Genomic DNA, 8,346 nt, shown 5'->3' on the forward strand with positions numbered 1-8,346 from the left:
GGCATACTTCAGAATAATTTTGGTAGCTCATGTTGACCAGTAGTGTGTGCCACAGAAAGTATTTGATTCTAGACACAAAATTAAGGAAATTAGAAGGGGGGGATTTCTTGCATGCCGAAATCCGCCCCCCCCCCCCCCCCCCCCCCCCTCACACTTTTTATCTTGGGACTGCAAGGCCTGGCACACTTCAGAATCATTTTTGGTGACCTATCATGCCCTCTGATGTGTGGCATAGGAAGTATTACACTCTAGTCACAAAAGGAAGTGGTTATTTCAGCCATAATAGTTTTCAGAGCCCTCTACTGTTCTCTCTACCCATCCCCCAATCCCCCATCCCATCGTGCTTTTCCCTCTAATGGCTTTTCCTACATTTTTTTTTACACTTTTTCTGTTTTAGTTTTTAAGAATGTAGGTACAGTAGTAATAGTAACAATAATAAATCCAAAATGTGTACTCTGGGTGAAAAATAAATATGTAAGTCAACATGAGTGCATATCCATAATCATAGTAAACTGTTATAATAATAGAAAGATTTTTTTCAATAAATGTATAATAATTTAATAAACAAAACTATGACTGTATTTGTATTTAGTATTTATTATGGATCCCCATTAGCTGCTGCCAAAGCAGCAGCTACTCTTCCTGGGGTCCAGCAAAATTAAGGCAGTTTATACAATTTAAAAACATTACATTACATTCTTCAGATTGCACAACACATTGTGTGCCCTCAGACACATACTCCACCACTACCACATATCTACAGTACTAAATCCATGTGTATGTATAGTGTGTATGTTATCGTGTGTGTGTGTGCATGTGTATGTATGCGTCTGTGCCAATGTTTGTGTTGCTTCACAGTCCTCGCTGTTCCATAAGGTGTTTTATTATCTGTTTTTTAAATCTAATTGTACTGCTTGTGTCAGTTACTTGATGTGGAATAGAGTTCCATGTAGTCATGGCTCTATGTAGTACTGTGTGCCTCCCATAGTCTGTTCTGGACTTGTGGATTTTGAAGAGACCTCTTGTGGCATGTCTTGTGGGCTGTTACGGATACAGGTATCCTGTGTGTATTTGTTTTCTCTCCTTCTGCCCTAGTCACAGGTGGCAGTCATCAGTCGCCAATCTGAAGACACACCTGCTCCTTTTCATTTACCCAATCACATCCCCTTGGTTTATAAGAAACCCAATCAGTTGTCACTAGAGCCATCTCTCTTTTGTTTTTGTGCTCTTGTTTTAGTGGTAGTTCAAAATGGCAACTTTTGATTTGAAATCCTTTTTGGATAACCCTACGTGGGAGGTTTTTGACAAATGTCGTAGAGTTGATTTACTGACCTTGGCTGACCATTATTCTGTATCTATTCCGCAGAGTTCAGTTAAAGCAGAGGTTAAACAACTGGTGTTAAATGTTTTGTTGGAAGAGCAAGCGCTTGTGTTACCGCTGCCTGAGCCTACCACCCCTGTAGGGGATGTTGCCATTTTGAGCAACTCTCCCCACTGTCAAACGGTGATGCCCTGAGGAATGGCCGTTCGACACAGCTCCAACTGGAGGCGGAAGAGAGCCCAAATTAGGCGAGGACATCTCCATTTGGAAATGTGTAAAATTGAGGCAGAAAGAGAACAGCGGCAGTTGGAGTTCAAAATGCGCCAGATGGAGCTGGAGGCAGAGACGGCGAGGCTAGCCTCCGTTCCTGCTGTGCCTGTTAGTGAGCCGACCTCACCAGCTGTAGATTCCTACACGTTGGACATTAGTAGGCAGATTGCCTTGGTACCTTTGTTCAGAAACAGAGGTTGACTCCTATTGTGTTTTTGAACATATAGCCGTAGCATTGAAATGGCCTGAAGAGGTATGGTGCCTATTACTTCAGTGTAAATGAACTGGTAAAGCCCAAGAGGTTTTGTCAGCGCTACCTCTTGAAGACAGTTTGAATTATGAAGTGGTCAAAGCTACCGTTCTTCGCGCTTATGAGCTTGTTCCTGAGGCATACTGTCAGGGCTGCGTCAATTCAATTCTGGTATCAGAACAAAATGTAACACTAGGCTACTGAATATATTTTCAGCTGTTTATTAATAGAATTAGTCAAGCAGAATAAATGGTAAATGCAATCTTCGTATATACGGGTTCACTGTAACACCTCGCAGGGCAAACAGAGAACTGAAATTACATAAATTCTTCCTTAAATACTTCTTGACAGACGTAGTTCCCTCTCCCTGAGGGCCTGTCATTGTAGAGGCTTGGGTGTGGTTTAGACTTACTCCAGCCTATCGTTGGCGTGCAGGCTGGTCCCAGCCTCTAGACGCATCTTTGTTGCCAAGCATAGTTGTCTTCTAGCTTATCTTCGTGTGTGTACCCGAGAGTCAGACACCCAAGGACAGTGCCTGTTCTTGTGCCACAGCCATTCTCCCCTCTATCAGTTCCTCACATACACCTGTCCTTGAGCGGCCCGACAACCAGGCATTGTGTGTGTGTGTGTGTGTGTGTGTGTGTGTGTGTCACGAGTCTACTCAGCCTACACTACTAGCCAGCAACCCTCCAGTTAGTCATGTCTATTATATGTCGCTCAATCTATGTTAATACAATATAAACCTCTTATGTTTAGCATTAGTATTCATAAGTTATGCACCACAACTAATTTTATTATATAGGTTTAAATAGTTGTATTATATTGGTTATGCAAACAAATAGTTGGTTAAACCCTAACAATACCGACAGAGATTTAGGTCTCATAGAAAATATTCTAGTAAGACTTGTGTGGAATTTGCTAGAGACAAGGGAAATCTGATTGATAAATGGCATGTTGCTAACAAGGTAACTGATTTCAACTCTCTCCGGGAATTAATCTTGTTGGAAGAATTAAAAAATTGCTTACCCGAACGCATTGTAGTTTACCTAAACTAACAGAAAGTATCCTCCCTGTCAGAAGCGTCTGTTGGCAGACAAGTTTGTGTTGACCCACAAGAGCGTGTTTTCGGCTCATACTGAGAGTAGAGCCACTGAGTTGCCTACTTTTAGCCCAAGTCGGCCAGCAGTACATCAAGCACGCCAGAAAAAATGAGGCTCAAACTCCTGATAGAAAACGCCAATCTTGTTTGTGTGCCACATTAACATGTTGAAAGCATACCACACCCGACCATCACCCAGTTAGATAGTTCAAAAACAGCGGCAGGTACTGTCTCCTCTGCTTGTCTGCTATGATAGTGGACTGTCATATTAATGATGTTGATGGATTAGAGTTGCGCAATACTCAGCAGCAGTGTGTTAGATTGCCCAACTCAGAAATGCTGCTGTCTCTCCAGTCAGGTCTGGTTCATTTAACGGACGGACAGGCCGACGATATTGTGAGGCTACTACAGTTTCCCATGTCTCTTTAATGACGTTCCTACTCGCACAAACATGTTGGAACATGACATTCATGTTGGAAATGCTGCCCCTATCAAGCAACACCCATATTGTGTCAACGCTTCTAAGAGGAAGATAATGAGGGATGAGGTGAGATATTTGTTGAAGAATGACCTGGCTACGCCGAGTTCAAGCCCTTGGAGTTCTCCTTGCATTCTGGTTCCTAAACCTGATGGTACATCCAGGTTATGTACGGATTATCGAAAGGTAAATTCTGTCAATGCCAGATTTGTTCCCGTTACCCAGACTGGACGACTGTATCAACACTGTTGGTGCAGCTACGTATGTAACTAAATTAGATCTGTTAAAAGGTTACTGGCAGGTTCTGTTAACCTCGCGTGCTTCTGAGATTTCTGCCTTTGTGACCCCAGACAACTTCCTACAATACTCTGTCATGGTTTTTGGGATACGGAATGCACCAGCCACTTTCCAACGACTGGTTAACTCGGTATTAACTGGCGTTCCAAATTGTAGTGCCTACCTTGATGATCTAGTGAATTATTCGTCTGAGTGGTCAGATCATGCTAACTCTCTAAGGGTAGTATGTGAGTGTTTGGCAGCTGCTTCTCTAACCCTGAACTTGGCAAAGTGCGAGTTTGGGAAGGCCACTGTTGCCTATCTTGGCAAAGAGGTCGGCCATGGACAGGTGCGCCCTGTTGATGCCAAGGTCTTGGCTATAACTGCGTTCCCCGCACGTTTCTCTGCGGTAGTTGCTCCATTGACCGATTTGCTCAGTCTGGCTAGATCGTTTGAGTGGTCCCCTGATTGTCAGGTAGCTTTTGATACTGCTAAAGCACTCTTATATAATACCCCTGTACTTGCTGCTCCGGATTTTGAACAACCGTTTAAACTTGAGGTAGATGCTAGTGCCAGAGGTGCTGGTGCTGAAACGCATGTATTTAAATAATTATGTTATAAGAAACCTATACTATTCCCTTGTTTCCTGTTTCTGCAGAAAAATACATGTAAAGATGTATAGACTACTTGACATTATGTTTTGCTAGATAACCTGAGCCAACTGTGCCACTTCTGTGGGGAGGTGGACAATAATGATGAAGACACTAACTGCTTGTTCACATTTTTAGGAGTATGAATTTTCATAAGCAGTAATATTTCTAGAGTTAGTATCATCCGCTTTGTCTGATAATGAAATAATTGCAATTCAAGAAAATGTATTTAATGTTTTAAATATATTAACATTTTTCATCATAAATTTCAGATTGGTTGTGACCGCTGCCCACGATGGTTCCACCAGTCCTGTATGAAAACCATTCCATCATTGGAGGATTATGTCTGCGCTGCCTGTCAGGACTAGGTTAGGCTTGAGTTCCAGGCGATGGTATCACCTGGAAATCTTTCCATAAAAATGACTAAATGTTCAGTTGAGCTGTTGCAGGTTTCCAATATTTGTTTATGCTATTTATTGTCTCTTTATATTTGATTTGTCATTTAATATCTTATTATGCAAAGATCGAAATTTGTATTTCTTATTTAATGTTTGTTAACAAGCTAAACTTTGATGTTATTGTGTGACAATATTTGTGTATTATCATTATTTTCTTAAACATTACAAAATGTTTCTAAAACAAAAGTGTATGTTTCTTTATACTCTAATTTTTCTTTCTGAGCTACCAAAATGATTCTGAAATGTGCCAGGCCTTGCAGTCCCAAGAAAGAAGGGGGGGTTCGGCAGGCAAGAAAATAGCCTTGCGAGATCCCTTTCTCCAATGATGTACAGTATCAGTCAAAGTAGCCACCCTGTTCCCTGATGACAGCTTTGCACACTCTTGCCATTCTCTCAACCAGCTTCACCTGGAATGCTTTTCCAACAGTCTTGAAGGAGTTCCCACATATGCTGAGCACTTGTTGGGTGCTTTTCCTTCACTCTGCGGTCCAACTCATCCCAAACCATCTCAGTTGGGTTGAAGTCGGATGATTGTGGAGGCCAGGTCATCTGATGCAGCACTCCATCACTCTCCTTCTTGGACAAATAGCCCTTACACCGCATGGAGGTGTGTTGGGTCATTGTCCTGTTGAAAAGTAAATGATAGTCCCACTAATTCTGAATAAATCACAGACAGTGTCACCAGCAAAGCACCCCACATCATCACACTTCCTCCTCCATGCTTCGTGATGGGAACCTCACATGCGGAGATCATCCGTTCACCTACTCTGCGTCTCACAAAGACGCAGCAGTTGGATCAAAAATCTTACATTTGGACTCATCAGACCAAAGGCCATTGGTGGTGTTTCTTGGCCCAAGCAAGTTTCTTCTTATTATTAGTGTCCTTTTAGTAGTGGTTTCTTTGCAGCAATTCGACCATGATCACGCCGTCTCCTCTGAACAGTTGATGTTGAGATGGGAACTCTGTGAAGCATTTATTTCTCGGCTTTAATTTCATGTTGTGTTCCCTCAGTCGGGTGAATGCGTCATCCAACTTTTCTCACAGTGCTCATCAAAACCCTTTGAGAAAACAATATAATCTAGATACACCAGCAGAGTCAAGGGCCAGGTCTTCCAAGCACCACCTCCATGAGGCGCTGGAATGTGGCCGGCGCATTGCATTACCTGAAGGGCATACGGGTCCACTTGAACCGGCTAAAGGGAGTGGTCACAGCAGTCTTCATTTGATCCTCACTCACCGCAACCTGGAAGTATCCAACGTCGAGAAGATGCAGGAGTTGCCCAAAGCATCTAGGGACTCCTCCACATGAGGAAGGGGGTAAGCATCCTTGCAGGTCACCTGATTCAACCTCCTATAATCGCAACACAAGAGTACACTACCATCCTTCTTGAAGAAGATGACTGCCGGCAAAGCCCACGTAGTGCAGCTTCCTTTCAGTGTTCCTTGTGACACCAAGTTGTACACCTGTTGTTCGACTTTCTGGAGAACTTGAGGTGAGAGCCATCTATGTCGTTGCTTAATTGGCTCTGTAAATCTCCCGTTGGTATACAATGCATCACCACTGTTGTGGCCATAGTCAAATCAAATCAAATGTATTTATATAGCCCTTCTTACATCAGCTGATATCTCAAAGTGCTGTACAGAAACCCAGCCTAAAACCCCAAACAGCAAGCAATGCAGGTGTAGAAGCACGGTGGCTAGGAAAAACTCCCTAGAAAGGCCGAAACCTAGAGAGGAACCAGGCTATGAGGGGTGGCCAGTCCTCTTCTGGCTGTGCTGGGTGGAGATTATAGCAGAACATGGCCAAGATGTTCACATGTTCATAGATGACCAGCAGGGTCAAATAATAATAATCACAGTAGTTGTTGAGGGTGCAACAAGTCAGCACCTCAAGAGGAAATGTCAGTTGGCTTTTCATAGCCGATCATTGAGAGTATCTCTACCGCTCCTGCTGTCTCTAGAGAGTTGAAAACAGCAGGTCTGGGACAGGTAGCACGTCCGATGAACAGGTAGCACGTCCTGTGAACAGGTCAGGGTTCCATAGCCGCAGGCAGAACAGTTGAAACTGGAGCAGCAGCACGGCCAGGTGGACTGGGGACAGCACCTGGAGCATTTAAACTCAGTTTTTCACAATTCCTGACATTTAATCCTAGTAAAAATTCCCTGTTTTAGGTCAGTTAGGATTACCACTTTATTTTAAGAATATGAAATGTCAGAATAATAGTAGAGAATGATTTATTTCAACTTTTATTTCCTTCACCACATTCCCAGTGGGTCAGAAGTTTCCATAACACTCAATTAGTATTTGGTAGCATTACCTTTAAATTGTTTAACTTGGGTCAAACGTTTCGGGTAGCCTTCCACAAGCTTCCCACAATATGTTGGATGAATTTTTGTCCATTTCTCCTGACAGAGCTGGTGTAACTGAGTCAGGTTTGTAGGCCTCTTTGCTTGCACACGCTTAATCAGTTCTGCCCACAAATTGTCTATGGGATTGAGGTCATGGCTTTGTGATGGCCACTCCAATACCTTGACTTTGTTGTCCTTAAGCGATTTTGCCACAACGTTGGAAGTATGCTTGGGGTCATTGTCCATTTGGAAGACCCATTTGCGACCAAGCTTTAACTTCCTGACTGATGTCTTGAGATGTTGCTTCAATATATCCACATAATTTCCTGCCTCATGATGCCATCTATTTTGTGAAGTGCACCAGTAACTCCTGCAGCAAACCACCCCCACAACATGATGCTGCCACCCCCGATGCTGCCACCCCCATGGTTGGGATGGTGTTCTTCGGCTTGCAAGCCTCCCCCTTTTTCCTCCAAACATAACGATGGTCATTATGGCCAAACGGTTCTATTTTTGTTAAAAAAGTACGATCTTTGTCCCCATGTGCAGTTGCAAACCGTAGTCTGGATTTTTTATGGCGGTTTTGGAGCAGTGGATTCTTCCTTGCTGAGCGGCTTTTCAGTTTGTCGATATAGGACTCGTTTTACTTTGGATATAGATGCTTTTGTACCGGTGTCCTCCAGCATCTTCACAAGGTCTTTTGCTGTTGTTCTGGGATTGATTTGCGCTTTTTGCACCAAAGTACGTTCATCTCTAGGAGACAGAACGCGTCTCCTTCCTGAGCAGTGTGACGGCCATGGTGTTTATACTTGTGTACTATTGTTTGTACAGATGAACGTGGTACCTTCAGGCATTTGGAAATTACTCCCAAGGATGAACCAGACTTGTGGAGGTCTACAATTTTTTTTTCTGAGGTCTTGGCTGATTTCTTTTGATTTTCCCATGATGTCAAGCAAAGAGGCACTGAGTTTGAAGGTTGACCTTGAAATAAATCCACAGGTACACCTCCAATTTACTGAAATTATGTCAATTAGCCTATCAGAAGCTTCTAAAGCCATGACACCATTTTCTGGAATTTTCCAAGCTGTTTAAAGGCACAGTCAACTTAGTGTATGTAAACTTCTGACCCACTGGAATTGTGATACAGTGAGTTATAAGTGAAATAATCTGTAAACAATTGTTGGGAAAATGACT

General features: G+C 43.0%; 1 long non-coding RNA gene across 1 annotated transcript; it reads left to right on the forward strand.

Moving 5' to 3' along the window:
• The first annotated feature begins 3,346 nt into the window (after window positions 1-3,346).
• On the forward strand, window positions 3,347-4,988 carry LOC115176018 (uncharacterized). Its single transcript, XR_003872139.1, has 2 exons — window positions 3,347-3,604; window positions 4,617-4,988. It is a non-coding gene; the product is annotated as an uncharacterized LOC115176018 (long non-coding RNA).
• The last annotated feature ends 3,358 nt before the right edge of the window (window positions 4,989-8,346 follow it).

This window comes from Salmo trutta, chromosome 36 (assembly GCF_901001165.1).
Source record: "Salmo trutta chromosome 36, fSalTru1.1, whole genome shotgun sequence".
In the NCBI taxonomy this organism is placed as follows: domain Eukaryota; kingdom Metazoa; phylum Chordata; class Actinopteri; order Salmoniformes; family Salmonidae; genus Salmo; species Salmo trutta.